Here is a 6000-nt window from a genome sequence, read left to right as displayed (position 1 = left end):
CAACTACTAGTTAGAACAAGCTCGTCTTTTAACATTCAAACTAAATGTGAGATAAGCCCAAGATCAGCTCTATCCCATGTTTTTTAGGTTTTTTTATTGGTAAATGACGCTGATCCGGAGTCAAAACTGGTTTTCTTTCAAAAGAAAAGAATAAAACCCACGGCTTATATTATTTTCTTTGCAGATTTCATTTCTTTCAAATTTGACAGAGTGACCGGTGAACCCTTGAAAAAACATTTTTGATTGCCACTTTAATGATTCGTTTGTCAAGGTCCGGCGAAAAAATGATCATTCTAAGTCGTAACGGGTTACCTTGGTCTATTTCCTTGAATAATTTCCAGTTATGTCAGACGAAAAGTTTCCCTCTCACTTTATAATCTCTGGCAAATTTATTTCGAAATTGGAAAATATACGAGTGATATCTTCTAAACAACTTTTGTAAAATTCTTAAACGCGATTGGCCCGGCAATATGACAAAGAATACATTACTTATCATCAGAAGGGGATAATAGTAGAAGGATGACACTCTGCATCGTCTTAATACTTAGTTATGTAAAGTGATTCTTCCCAGGGTACCGTGGGGTGAATTCTATAATTGTTTGGTACTGAATCCTTAGCAATCAACCCACAAACCTCGATTGTCTTGACGTGGCGGGACAAAAATCCGCAAGCGCATGCACCTTGGCAAATAGTTAAGCGCTAATAGAGTAATGACGAGGGAATTATTTATCACGTATTTGATTCGGTTTAGCAACCTTGCTCCAAATGTTTTGATGTTGGGAAGAATCATGTTACAATTATCCTCTTTGTGGTATGTGCACTTCTCTCGAAGTGAAGTATGATAAACGTCTGGTATCACGCTCTTCTTACGCATTACAACTTGCGTAGGGATATTTTTCTTAATGTTAATTATGTGTAGTTATATTTCAAAATGAAAAATTATATATTTTAATATCACGATCCTGATCATATTATCTCCCATGGCAGTTTACCAAATCCAAGATATAATGATGGCTTTTTGATTTTATGGAATTCAACTTCAATAAAATCTTTCCTCGTTTTAACTAGGCGTTGCTTTACAAGAATCTATGACGTTTCACCGACGTCACTTCTTATCAAGCTCTCAGTAAACAGTAACAAACTTACGGAACACATCTTATGAACTTATGACTAACGTAATTTAAAATAGCTCTCATAATACGCTTAGGACAATAGTTTGAAATAGGACTTTAAAAAATATGAAAACCATTGCACAGTATTAAACTGAAATTCTCAAATTTGCATGAGTTGCGTAAAAAACATTATCATTTCATTGCAAGTACTTAATTACTATCTACGTTCCTATATACAGATTGACTCCATGATAGGTTTGGTTCTTGTACCGATGGATTATGGGATTGGGGAAAAATTTACAATGCTAAAAGGAATGCGAGTAATGCTTAAAATTGCTACTGTTCTAAAAAGCATAACACGTAACCCATAATCGGTGTACAGAGAGTCTGCGAGTGATCATGTCTTTATTAAGAAATTTTGCCATAAATTAAATGGCATTTATTGAATCAAACTGAGTTGAAAGTGTCAAAGAACAGTCACACATGTGGTGTAATTAGCTTTATTTTACCAGTGTACGCCTTTAACATGTGTCAGACTTATTAGAAACACCCTGAATACTCTTAACTGAAAACTATAGCTTACTTTGAGATAAAGGGCAAAATAATTTACACTACAAACAAGGTACAAGCAGAAGCTAATAAAAAACAATAATATTGTTTTCTATTAGCTTCTGGTACAAGGAACCTCACAATGAATGAAATAGATTGTATATCCTATAAGTATACTTCTTTAATCCGGTAAATAAATAAACAATCAAATTATTACTTGCGTCATAAAACACTTTTTGTTCATTCGAATTTACTTACAACCTGTATCATTTTTAAATTATCCTGCATAACTCAGGATTTTTAACTTGCTAACAATAGGAAACATAGTTCTATAATTAGCTAACGAAATGTACAAGCAAATTCTTATTTGCGTCATAAAATATTTTGTTTACTGGTTTACACTCGCAACAGTTTTAAAGTAGCCATAATTCAGGATTATCCTGGGTTTTTTCCCACCTTAACAATTAAGCTTCTAGTAAGGCTATGAATTTTAGCAAGAACAAATTTAAGCTAATAAGAACATATGGTACGTGCTAGTCTGTAGTTGGTATAGGACCATGATACTTTATCCCGTCATCTATGACGGTGCATGTTAAGGAAAAGGAAACTACTCAAACAAAAGTTAAATATTTGCAAGCTTTAACTGATGAAAAGTTTTTAAATCAAAACAATACAGAGGGTTAATAAAATATCGGATTGAAACGCCAAGGCCTAACATAGGTTAGGCGAAAGAAAAGCCAATGAAGTACTCCCTTGAAGGAGAGAAAGATGGAGTGGCAACTTCCATACTTATAACGTTGCCTCTGTACCCTGTCCCCCACCTACGGCACCGAAGTTATCCCAGCATCCTAAAAGTTTAAAAATAGAAGCTAGTTCTCATACAAATACAATAGTGATAGGCGGCAGCACTTAAGTATATTGGCGTGCGCGAAGTACATTGGGAGAGTTTCTCTGCCACGGGTCGCCCATGCGGCCCATCATTCCCACTCCAGGTTACCTCATTTCTCCATGATATTCCTATTTGGACTATCGTCGTTTAACAACAGGGCGGCGGGCGCTGCGTGCTATTAGACACGTTTATAAATATTAGCAAACCAATCTTCTCAATCAAGCATTTGAGGATGGTACCAGACCCTAAATCTATGTCTCTATGTTCTTATTAGCTTAAATTCGTTCTAGATTTTAATTTATCTACAAATTTCGGCACGATGCTGGACAAATATGTTATAGATAAAGCACGAACTACCAGAGCTAAACATTGGTTTTAAAAAATCGTAACATTACTGTAGCTTAAAATCTGTAAATTGTGTATCTTATCGTGGTTTTACGTATTTAAATCGTGCCATTCTTTACACTGAAAATTATCCAGGTGGTTTAGCTACTTGATGCCAAAATATTCTATAATCTTTTGGCTTTCCCCAAATTTCCAAATCATCAATTCAATGGCGAAGATATAGGCTTCTAATAGCTAAGCCACACTACCCTGCATACACGCAATATGAAAATAATTGACATAGAATTCATCACATATCATAACATCACTATAATTGCCAAGTATAAACATAACTGAAGACCTTCAAGAAACTACTAAATTCTAACTGAACTTTTAGTACAACCTTTCCTTCTCAAATTGGACAGGAATATTAGCATGTTGAGGATTTAGTTATTTTGACAGGGGAACTTGAGAAATTCTTCGAAAACATAACACTGACCTAGACATGGGATTCGCTCGAAGAAGATACTTTTAAAAATGGTTGGATAATTTTCAATCATTCAAAATACCTTCAGCTCAAAGAAACCTATAATTTGTTTGCTATGCTTCAAAATGTCCATCATCTGTATCTACTCAGGAGTGTGTTAAATTAACTCGCACACTAAGTGGTCAAGCATATCTCTAAAATAACTCCGTAATCTATGAGACTAAAATTACTTTCGCGGGAAAAAATGGTTCTATGTCCGCTAAAAAGACACATTTTAATCAAACTATTTAAATAAATATTTTGTTATGCAACCAATTCCATTGCCTATGGAAATTTTAGTTTTGTAATCTTTATAGCTTCAAAACTATTGTTATAAATATGTGATCTCTAAAGCTTTACGCACGATTTAAATAAAATCGATGTGTTCTTAATGGAAAAAGTCTCAAAATATTGTTTGTAAATATCATTTCGGAAACTAATTTAATTTCGGATTCGAGATCTACGTCTTTTCATCTTAAAGGAACCATTCAATTAAGAGAACCATTACGACTAGCAACGATTTAATCATATGGTTTCTTACATAGCAGTAAATTAATATCATAAGTGACGAGGAAACGCTTGTAGAATTAATAACTTGTTTTTACGTTTGTACAGAACAGGTTATATTTAATGGATATGAAATTAAAGGGCATGGCTTTTTACTACAGATGCTTAAATTAATATGACGAACGTAATCAGGGATAAAACACAGTAAACAATTTTATTTTTACTTTAGATTTAAATCGTTAACGTCGAATGTGAGAACTCCTGTGTTTCTAACAATATTTAAAGCTAGCTTTAAGAAAGACGAATATTTTCAAAACCCACTTCTAGACACGCTTGTTTTTGGTGTGCACCGGGACCACAAACACACATACACAAATGTATAAAAATGAAAATTAACATTTTAAGCCGATGAAATACCAAAGTAGCATTAATTTCCTGTCGACTGCTGAGAAATATGTTATCTTCCAATGATCAGCATGTTTGAATTTACCAACGTAACTTGTTAGTACGAAAAAAGCTGGCTCTTCTAATTACCAATTAGAACAGAACGAAAATGGACAGATTGATTTAAGCGCGCTAACAGGTTAGGTTGACTTCTGACACATAAGTAATTTTTTGACATAATTCGTTAAATAATTAAAAATCATCTTCTAGTTATCAACCAGAACGAAAATGGAGAAATATGTTTAAGTGCGCTAACAGGTTAGGTTGACTTCTGACACAAAAGTAATTTTATGACATACTTTCTTTATAATTAAAAAACAATACGGACTTCTTTGATTGAAAAAAAAAACTTCGTAAGTCTCTCATTTAATAAATAAGTATTAATTTAAGAGTATTCCGAAAACTAACTGCGCTGTACTTTTTCACTAACGCTTGTCTAATTTCCCTTTAAGAACCGTTTAACATTACAAACGGTCTTGTCAACAACCGGAATAGCTTGTCAACTGTGGAATAGCTAGTTGTGTTTTATAACACAGGTAGCTAAAATGACTGACTAATCAATCTCAATCAATGAAAATGATTAACATTTCTAAATATTTCAAGCGTTTCTCGTAGAATTGTCTCTAATAATAATAATTAAAAAAAATGTCCCTTCAAAATTTTTAATTAAAAAAAATAGTTATAGACATTTGAAGAATTGCCAAAACCACTCGTAATATATTCATTGCCATGGCTTACGAACTCACGTGGCTGAAGAATAGCTACTTATCGCACGCCTATTTTCCTTACGACGCGATAAAATTTAACTAGATTGAAGTCATATGTGCTGTTAGTATTCCTATTTTCTTAAATCAATGCCAATCCACAAAAAACGCCTGTTTTCATAATAATAAACGATGGGAGAAGCGATAAGTTATATTATAGTGACAAATGTACTGTCAAAATCGAAAAACTAGCCTTCTACTTAAACTACAGGTCGTCCATCGATCTATGGTAAATTATTCGATTATCCACCGATTTAGGAATAATTAATCTATTTTAAACCAATTTATGCATAATTAATCGATTAATTACATATTTATGCACAGTTAATCGATTACCCACCGATTTATGGATAGTTACTCGATTATAAATTGATTTGTGGATAAATAATCGATAATACACCTATTTATGGAAAAGTAATCTATAAAACCCGGATTTGTGCATAATGAATAAATAACGCCGACCTCTAATGAAATTGAAATAGAACTACATACTAATGCTAACCGACATACAGATTTATAATACGGTTTTGATTGAACGAAAAAAGGTAATCAGTCCGAATTTCTTTTAATAACACGGTATTAAAAAATAATATTATATAAAATACTGAAATATAATTTTTTTTTTTGCGAAAGTACGGTTTAAAAACCGAAATTCATTTTCTCGCGATTAGTAAAGCCTTCTAACAGCCCTGTATTGTTACCTTAATAAATAACCAGTGGTTAAGTAAACTAAATGATTAAATATAATAAACAAACAAATAAATAAATAAAAATAAATAATGAACGTACCTTTGTAACTAAATAAAAAAAATATTTCCTCCGTTAAAAACCAAGCACCATCGAACATGCGCTAAAACACAATGTAATATAATCGCTTAGCAAATT

This window comes from Phalangium opilio, unplaced genomic scaffold (genome assembly GCF_054372755.1).
Source record: "Phalangium opilio isolate 3A_F unplaced genomic scaffold, DU_Popi_V2 ptg000662l_1, whole genome shotgun sequence".
Classification (NCBI taxonomy): domain Eukaryota; kingdom Metazoa; phylum Arthropoda; class Arachnida; order Opiliones; family Phalangiidae; genus Phalangium; species Phalangium opilio.
The sequence above is the reverse complement of the archived record's forward strand: the minus strand, read 5'-3'. Positions refer to the sequence as shown.